Below are 10,175 nucleotides of genomic sequence, written 5' to 3'. Positions count from 1 at the left end.
TTCGAATGTAAAAACAAAAATCAAAAATCAAAATAAAAAACATGTGACTTTTTACAGTCAATTTTCTCATTTTTTTTACTGTTGCTGCTGCTACTGCTGATGCTGTTTGTGTGTTGTTTTTATATATATATATTCTCTCTTCAAATGGAAAAATTCAATCAATCAATGAAAAAATAAAAAGAAAAAATCCATCCATTTTGTATATTAAGAAACACACACACACAAACACACGCGCGAGCTCGAAAAAAAAAATTCAAGTTCATCACAATTTACAAATATTTATCATATCTAAATTTAGATTCAAACAAATTGAAAAACATATACACACAGACACACAAAATTGTAAAGCACATGATCCAACATTGATGATGATGATTGAAATTAATATCAACAAGAATTGGCGCGCGCGCGTCTTCAACATCTGTCTGTGTGTGTTTTTTGTCAACCAGGATTTGAATAAATTTTTTCATCCAAATGGACAAACATGCTGGTTGTTATTTTTCAATATTTTTGATTTAGAATTCGATTCGATTTTCATGGTTTTTTTTCTATATACAAAAAAAATCTATGATCTGGGCTTGATATTTTTTTTCGCTCTCCTTCTCCTTCATATCTTCACTGGAAATGGCCTCAATTTTTAATGTATATTTTTTTTCTTGTTGTTAACCCGGTTTTTAAGTGCTGAAAGGATTTGTTTTGACAGCAAAAAAAAAAACATGCTCATCATCATCATCATCATAAGAATCAATATAACTGATAGATAGATAGATAGATAGAATCATCATGATGAATCAGTATCAATTTGTTCAATGATAATGATGATAATATCAAAGTTCTCTTGGTTCATCATACACTGTTGTTGTTGTTGGTTGAATTTGGATCATTTCCTGATGATGATTCGGCGCACTATTCATTCATATACATACATAAATACATTATATTATAAATACATGCATACAAACACACACATACACGGAAGCTAGTATCAGGAATCATGACAAAGCCAGTTTGGTTCCCACACATATTTTTTCTTCTGTAAATTTTTTTTTTTAAATTGGACTAGATTCGTTCATATGAAGAAAAAAAAATTCGGTATTCAGTTTCTTTTCATTTATATTAACATTATTATAATAAACAAAATGTAGTTGTAGTAGTCAATGTCCATGATGATACTAGAGGAATTTTTTTTTCTTTTTTTTCTTTTTTTTTTTTGGCTTCTTGGGTTCTCTTATTCCCCAACCCCCTCCGCCCACATGCAATGGCCTATATAAACCCAGGGTCAATGATTCTTTTATACTGTAGCCAGCCAAACTAGCTATTATCATTATCATCATCATCCTGGTTATACAATGATCATTTTGATGATTATTATGATGACAAAAAAAGGATTTGGCTTTGGTCCAAATAAAAAAAAAATTTTTTTTTTTTTTGCTATCTAAATTGATGTTCTCATTTTTTTTATAAATAAAAAAAAGAAGAAAAAACTTTGCAGTTATTTTTTCTTTGATAAGTTTCTATTTCAGAATAATATTGATAAATTTTTTTTTTTTGATTGATAATCAAACACAAGAACAAGAAAAATAAGAAAAGGAATCGTATCCATATCAAGACAAACAAAATACTTGACTTTTGTGTGTTTGTAATTGATATCAATTCAATTCAAAAAAAAGGTTATGTCGACTATTTTTTTTTTCACACAATTTGTTGACAATTAATTTTTGTGCACCAGAAAAATAAAAAAGAAAAAGTTGGAATTTTATTATTATGCACTACAATAATAATAATAATATCACTAATCATCACATGATCATCTGGGGATATACTTTTTTTGTTGTTGCTGTTGTGTCAATATAAATAGATAAAGTTAGCCTAGGTTGTCTAGTTAACCAAAATCAAATGTTGAAAATTTACAACAAACAAGTTTATTATAATCTGACACATCAGTCACTTCTGATTAATCATTATGTCAATGTAGAATTACCCACCGGGTATAGATAGATAGACGGATGGATGGATGGATAAACCAGGATTTGCGTATATGGTTGCTGTTGTTGTTGTTTCGAATGTTTATTTTTTTTCTTCATAACCATATTGATGGATCATTTCAAAGTGAAACAAGTTTTAACCAGAATAAACTTGATTCTCTTGTCACATTCTTTTTATTTATTTTTTTTAGCTCGGTTGGAGAACTTTCATTTCAATTATTGGCAACTGTGAATAATTGTGGTAATTTCATATTAAATTAGATTAACGAATGACGTATTATTATTATGTCATTTTCATGCAAAAAAAAAAAAAAATAAATTCGTTGTTGATAAATTGATTTAACCACCCAATGTTCGTCGTTATTATTATTATTTTTCATCTATTTCTTTCAATTATGTACAAATTAAAATGTTGCAATAAATAATTGTTTTCTTCTAGTTTTTTCGACAAAAAAAAACCTACGTCAATTCGAAAAGTTATGATTTTTATTCCTAAAAATAATATTTGTAGCAAGTAAAAAAAAGAATGAAAACGAAACGAAACGAGTTATATATTCTTGGCATTGCACCTCAAAGTTAATGATGATGATCATCATCATCATCATCATCATCAACCATGGTTTCAACTTGATAAGAGTGAGAGGTGATTCCCACCCTTGCCACCACCACCACCACCAAAAACAACAACATCATCATCAGCAACATGTTTAAATCACATGATTTTTGTTTGTTTCTATATGGTTCCATAGGTCATATATATCATAACAATATATAGAATTATTATTATTATTATCAAATCTTTGCCTTTCAATCCTATCATAATTTTAGTTAGCTTGTATTTTTGAATATTGATTGTTGTCATGTTTTTATATGACCTTGTTCGTTGATTGTTGTTGTTGTTGTTGTTGTTGTTGTTGGTGTTGGGTCACGTAAGCCAAATGATTTGTAATATATAAGATGAATGTATGGCCTTTGGCTGTTTATATCTTTGTGTGTGTGTGTGTGTGTTGTTTAGAATAGATGGCCCTCAAACCATCAGTTAGTGTGATCTCTGTAAAGTGTTTATGTGTTTGTTTTGCCAATGCAGGACTGCAAAAACCAGGCAACGTCAGCCAGCCAACAATCTATCCATCCATCCATCCTGACAATCATAAAAATAAAACCAATCTGACTGAATGATTTTACAGTCATTCATCAACATGGCGTCATTTTAGTAGATTGAATAGGAAAAAAAATATCCTTGAGAATCCCACTATAATTGGTAGATTTCGGGTGAAAATTATATGAAATGGTCTCTCAATGTGTGTGTGTATATGTGTTTCTTCTACTTTTTCAATTCATTCACTGACCTTGGATCGATGGTATCGACACAAACACACACACACACAAAACCTGTATAAATACTATCGAATTCGAATTGTGAAAAAAAACAGAAAAAAAATCATGACAGAATCATAGAAATGAATTTTATGAAACAATAATAATAATCATGATGGCAGATAACATCAATTTAATCTATTCAATTTGATGGTTAAATTGAGAATTTTTTTTTTTTGCAATCAATTTATCCTTATTCGCATTCATCGTATGATTCTGGCTATGAAAAAGGTTAAAACAAAACAAAAAATGATTTCGTAATTCATCTTTTTTACGTATACCAAAACAAGCGAGGCTATCCCAATCATCATTATTATTATTGACAAGCGAGAAGTGAAAAACAAAACGCCGACAAGTCGAAACAAGTTTATTTCCATTGATGTTTGATAATAATAATAATGATTAGAAACCAGGCAACAAGCCGGCCACCATTCAGACACTATGGCGATGGTTATGATGATGATGATGGTGATGATGATGAAGTTAGCAAACATAGCAGCCATTTTGTAAATTTAAAAAAAAAATTCTAAATGAATTAAATCCTGTTTTTTATTTTCACTGTTGTTATTGTTATTGTGTGCAACCAAAAAGGAAATTATAATCAAATTTGATTAAAAAAATACAACAACAACAACAACAACAACAACAACATTTGAAGAAGGAAATTTAAAATGAAAAGAATGAGAAACAATTGACATTGTCCTGATTGTTGGCAATCCTTTTTTTTATATACATCTAGATTTTGTTGTTTTTTTTTCCTGAAAATTTTCTCGATTCTTCCAAAATCGTATGATTAAAATCACTGACTATTTTTGAATGTTTGCATACACCGTTTTGTTTCTGTTTCTTGGTGCACACTTCAATTTTGTTTATTTGTTTGTTTTCTAGATTAAATTTTGTTACTAAAATTAGCAACAAACAGAAACAAAAAAAAAATATATATTCAACTAAAATATTATGCCGGTTGTCATCCAAAATGCGGATTTATTTTAATTTTGATTGCCGTTTGTGTTTGTTGTCGCTATAATCGTCTTCATTATTGTTGTTGTCGTTGTTGTCAGGATTTATAATTAGTTTGAATTTTTTTTTTTTTTTGTTGCGAACCGTTAAAAATGAATTAGAGAATTCAAAGGAAGTCATTGCCTACTTAGAAACAAACTTTGGGATTCATCACTATCTACCTTTCACTATTTTGATGGTGGATCTATATGCGTTTTATTTTCACAATAATAATGATGATGATGATGATTATTATCTAAAAAAATATTTTTTTTTATATCAAATATTTGCTCATATTTTTTTTTATCAATTTAAATGGAATTTCAAATGAAATATACAACTTTTACTGATATCAATCATCAATCGATGTATTGATGATTGATTATCAGTGAAAAAAAATATACATGATTTAAACAAATGTGTGTGTGTGTGTGTGTGTTTTTTGAATGTTATAATGAACAAAATTTATTTTTTTTTTTTGCTAAGGCATTTCCTTTAGGATTTTATTTTATTTTTTATCGTTAACATTTTCAATGGATGATAATTTTTTTTTTTGGTTGACAATATGCCAATAGGCCAACCATTGTACATAAAATCAGGAAAATTATTAGCCGGTTTCGATGTATTCGTCAACAGAATCAAATCAATTAGTTGTGCGTGTGTGTGTATGTGTAATGTATATTTTATTTAAATGTCAATTTCATTATAACATATCCATAGGTGGTAAAATTAATTGATTTTTACAATCATCATCAATTTGAATTCAAATGATTCAAATGACTGTCTTTTGGAAAAAATAAAAATACAACTTTCATTCACTGACGGCATCTGATGGTTCGTAATAGAAACAAGTAAAAAAATATTTCTAATTATAAATACTAGATGGCGACTACTGTTCCAGGTATTTCCCACTAACAAAAAAAAAATTCTTGAGTTTTGATGATGTCATTTGAAATTCCAAAAGTTTTTTTTTATTTTTGGTAATGAATGAAGGAGCTCAACAACAAAATAATCGAATCGTATGCAAAAAAAAACACAAACAATGTTGTTGAATAATTTATGAAAATCTTAATGAAAATGATGATAATTTGAGTACATAAATGATTCAAATTTAGATGGAAAGCAAAACAACAAAGTTTCAAACGAAACAATGTCGTTTTCATTTTTCTTATCAACAAAACAAGGTAAAAAAATGGAATAACATATCTATTCATTTGATTATTTTCGATTGTCATTTCATGTCCCATGTGTGTGTGGTTTTCTCGAAATATAAAAATTTTAAAAATGAAATGTCATAATGTCTCATGACTTATTTTCCTGTTTGCAAATGTATCTGATGTTTCACAAATTTTTACCAGTCCCGCCAACACTTCATCAATATTTTTTGCCGCCAGTGAATCAATAGCTTCTCGGTGTTTTTCGAATATTTCACCAATTTCTTTTTTTCGCCTATGATAAAAATTTTTTAAGGCCTCGCGATTTTCTCGGCCCTGTGTACTGGTATGTATTATATACAATTAAATTTAGAAGAAAATTTAGATATAAATGTGTATGTAATTGGGGGGCAAATTTATAAGTGATCGGACAATTATGGTCCATACCACTATCCTCCCCAACAAATAGGTTTTATAAGTGAGGGGAAGGCAAATTTATAAGTGATTGTCCACTATCCACCCCAACACTAACTATTTTTTTATATTTAGATATAAGTATGTGTGTATGTGTATATAAATAATTGGGGGGCAAATTTATAAGTGATCGGACAATTATGGTCCATACCACTATCCTCCCCAACAAATAGATTTTATAAGCAAGGGGGAGGCCAATTTATAAGTGATTGTCCACTATCCACCCCCAACACTGACTATTTTTTAAATTAATTTATGTGTAATGTGTAAATGTGTATTTGAAAATTGGGGGGCAAATTTATAAATGATCGGACAATTTCGCTCCGAATCACTATCCTCCCCAACAAATAGATTTTATAAGCAAGGGGAAGGCAAATTTATAAGTGATTGTCCACTATCCACCCCCAACACTGACTATTTTTTAAATTACTTTATGCGCAAGTGTGTATGTGTATATAAATAATTGGGGGGCAAATTTATAAGTGATTGTCCACTATCCTCCCCAACAAATAGGTTTTATAAGCGAGGGGGAGGCAAATTTATAAGTGATTATGCGCAAACCACTATCCACCCCCAACACTGACTATTTTTTATATTAACCCAGGCGGCCGCGATGGGATTTGAACCGACGTCGAATGTGTATATGCGTGTATATGTGTTAATGTGTGTAAATGGGGGAGGCAAATTTATAAATGATGGGGTAATTTTCCCCCAGACCATTATCCTCCCCCATAATATAGAATGTAATTATGGTCGTATATAACAATCATATTTTACGATATTACAGAAATACTTCGCTTAACGCTGCCCCGATTATCGCTGTTTCGATATAACGCTTTGCAATTACATTACATTGCAATACATTGTTACATTGTATATGAAGAGTAAAAATGCATTATGTAAATTATGCAAAAATAACCCCACTTTGCGCTGTTGTTTCGCTTTACGCTCAATATTTTTGGAACGTAACCCCGCGTTAAGCGGGGTATTACTGTATATTTGTATTATATCACTGTATATATGTAGCATTACTGGCTGCGCATGCTCCTGCCTATTTCTACTTTCCCCTATTTCGACCGAGAATGTCGGTGAGAGAGAACGAGCACGTTTTTCAGCCGAAAATTCCGAGTCAGGAACACTAATACACACAACTCGACAACAAATAAAAATCCGATTTTCACAAACGATCCCACGACATATTTATTATTAAATATTGTTCGTTTTGCATTTAATTGATTCTCACTACAACAATGGTTCATCATTATTATCAATTTGTAGAAGCCATAAAGGTGATAGTCCAATTGTATCAGTAAAAAAGATGAATAGGTTTGTTAAATATTTATATGTTTCAAATTAAATTGGTTATAATTTTTTTTTCTGTTAGCTGTTCGCTATTTTTAGGCATTGGTAATCTTTTGGTTTGGTTTCCATTATTACGTTATTTTGCCTATTTTCAATCATACAACATTCTCTTATTGTAACATTGAAGAAATCTTTTCCAAACGTTTTGCGGTTCTGTCTCTGTGCATTTTTAGTTTATGGGTTAGTGTAATTGTTCATCATTAGTTTATAAAAAAAAATTGTTTAAAAATTTTATCATTTTACAGAGGATTTTGTTTTTGTGGTTGGGTCGTTTTGGGTCCTCATCTCAAATTTCGTACGCTTAGTTCAACATTGGAATGCTTGTTTTCACTTATAAACGGTGATGATATGTTTGCTACATTTTTTTCCACTGCACAGTAAAAAAGTGCGCGAGTACTCGCGATTTTTCGCCTGATAGCCTGTTTACTCGCAAAAATCGCGATTACTCGCGGTAATCGTGTGTAAACAAAAGTTTTCGATTGTTTAATTTGATTTCGATGTTTAACATTTTCATTTTTGTTTGGATACGGAATTATTTCGAATCATAAACCAATGGATTAGAATTATATCGATAAAAATGGTAATTTGGGACAAAACGATCCAACTATTCCAATTCAAAAAGGTCTTCAATGCGATGGAAAAAAGATTTCACATTTCATTTTTCTGTAAGTTGAATATGATATTTTCGTTCAGACATTTATGTTAATAATAATGTTGAATTTTATTTTATTTTAGTATTACGAAGGAAATCTTATAAATTCAAATGGCACATTTGTGCCGGATAATTATGAATTCCCGGTATTTGATGATGACTTAAACGTATTTTTGCTGAATCCGAATTCGATTGCCAGCTTTAAGATATTGAATTCAATTATTCTTTCTATCATCAGATCAATCGTTAAACATATTTGCGGAACAAGTAACGACTGCTTGTATATGACAAGCATTCCTAAAAATACGATGCTCATCATTTTAATTAAAATAGACGCCAATTACCCAATTTTACCCAAAAAATATAATGAACTAAATTGTGATGCAAAAAATGGAATTTGTATTTTATGTATTTTTTCAGAAATTTTTTTGGAACAAATATAAAAATATCAAACGGTCTAATGACCAAAAAAAGAAAGACAAATGAAAAAGAATCCTTTATAAATTAAATTGTATTTTTATATGTCAATTATAAATAAAATGGTTACATTGTTTGAGCTTAAGAGTTCATGACCATCATGATTAAGATAGAACAAGAAAAAGCGATGAGTGTCATACGATATTTTGTCCAAGGTCGACTATAAATTTATTTAATTCTAAGGAAGGACAAAGTGATAACTCTTGGTCATCTGTTGATCAATTCTGTTGTTTTTGCTTTTTGTATTTAAAACACCCAGAATTCAAAATAAAGAAAATGACAAATTTCCAAACTAACACGACCTGTTCAGAATCGAAAAAATGACAAATTCCCAAACTAACACGACCTGTTCAGAATCGAGAAAATGACAAATTTCCAAACTAACACGACCAGTTCAGAAATCATAGCTGCGAACTTTTTATCCATATGGTTTGATATTATTACGATGATGTGTCGAGATCATCGCAATTTATTACATGCATACATTGGAATTGGATGTATAAACATGTAAACATTATTGATTTTAGCTGATGCTGCATCGGCGTTGATTGAAAAACTTTCACATTAATGATAAATTAAACAAGCTTCGATTCGGTTATGGTGATTGAATGAAAATCTGAATAGAAACTTTGGTCATCAAAAGGGCGCCCATTCCGATTAGTGACAGTTGTTTTAAAATCCAAAAAAAGAAATTTACGGAAAACAAAAAGCAGTAAAAGAAAATTTCCAAGAAAAATGCAAAACAGCTGCTCGTTTTCGCTTCTGATGTAAAATTAGATTTAGAGCCAATATTTTTCAATTTTGGCGCCCTAGACTCTTTATTTTCTCTTATTTTCTCATATCACTGCCTCGATGGCTCATTGGCCAATTTTTATTTTTTACGAAAAAAGCGCCCCTAATGTCTAGGCGCCCTTGTGCGGCGCACATCCTGCACAATGGCACGGCTCGGCCTGGGTAGAATTTTGACACATCCAAACAAACAATTCGACATTTGCCCTGGCTGGTGATGATAATGATGTGATCGAAGCTTTTATATTAAATTAATTTTTTTTCTCTTTGTTAGTTTTCCATTTATTTTTCCATTGTTATTGTTTCTTGATGAGAATAATGTGTAATCTTTTGTGTGTGTGTGTGATCTGTATAATGTTATTTGCTTTTGAGCTTTAATTTTTTTTTTGCTCTGGATCGATTCCACCGGTACGGATTGTCGTTCATGGTGTCTGCCGGGAATATATAATGTAAAAGAAATCAAAACAAGTACACTAACACTTAAACATACGAATCACAGAATCCTTGGTTGTTGGTAAACAGTTTTTTTTCAAGGATTTCCATCATCATCATTGTCGTCATTATGATTCTACTCAAGATTTTTTTCCTTGTTATCTGTATTCATTCATCTATTTGTTTGTTTGTTTGATGTTGATGTTTTTTCTGCTTGTTGAAACGATGAAATAAAAGGATACAAAATGTTCTAAGAGGCAATTATGGCACAAATGAATGAATGAATGATTGCTCGTTTGAAATATAATGACAATTGCATGCACTTTTATACCCGGTTACAATTCCAAAATCAAACCGATAACAAAACAAACAAACAGAAAAAAATACAATTCATCTCTGAATCAATACCTATCTAAAACAATTGTGTAAATTGACCTGTAGGTCATCTCATTTATTGCCCTCTTGCTCTCTCTT

The 10,175-nt window shown here is 30.3% G+C and overlaps 1 long non-coding RNA gene across 1 annotated transcript; it reads left to right on the top strand.

Moving 5' to 3' along the window:
- Positions 1-7,115: 7,115 nt before the first annotated feature.
- Positions 7,116-8,561, top strand: LOC124490129 (uncharacterized). The gene is made up of 4 exons (XR_006958850.2): positions 7,116-7,315; positions 7,374-7,531; positions 7,597-8,016; positions 8,087-8,561. It is a non-coding gene; the product is annotated as an uncharacterized LOC124490129 (long non-coding RNA).
- Positions 8,562-10,175: the final 1,614 nt, after the last annotated feature.

This window comes from Dermatophagoides farinae, chromosome 5 (genome assembly GCF_024713945.1).
Source record: "Dermatophagoides farinae isolate YC_2012a chromosome 5, ASM2471394v1, whole genome shotgun sequence".
NCBI classification, from domain to species: domain Eukaryota; kingdom Metazoa; phylum Arthropoda; class Arachnida; order Sarcoptiformes; family Pyroglyphidae; genus Dermatophagoides; species Dermatophagoides farinae.
Note: the sequence above shows the minus strand (reverse complement) of the source record. Positions and strands in the feature narration are given on the sequence as shown.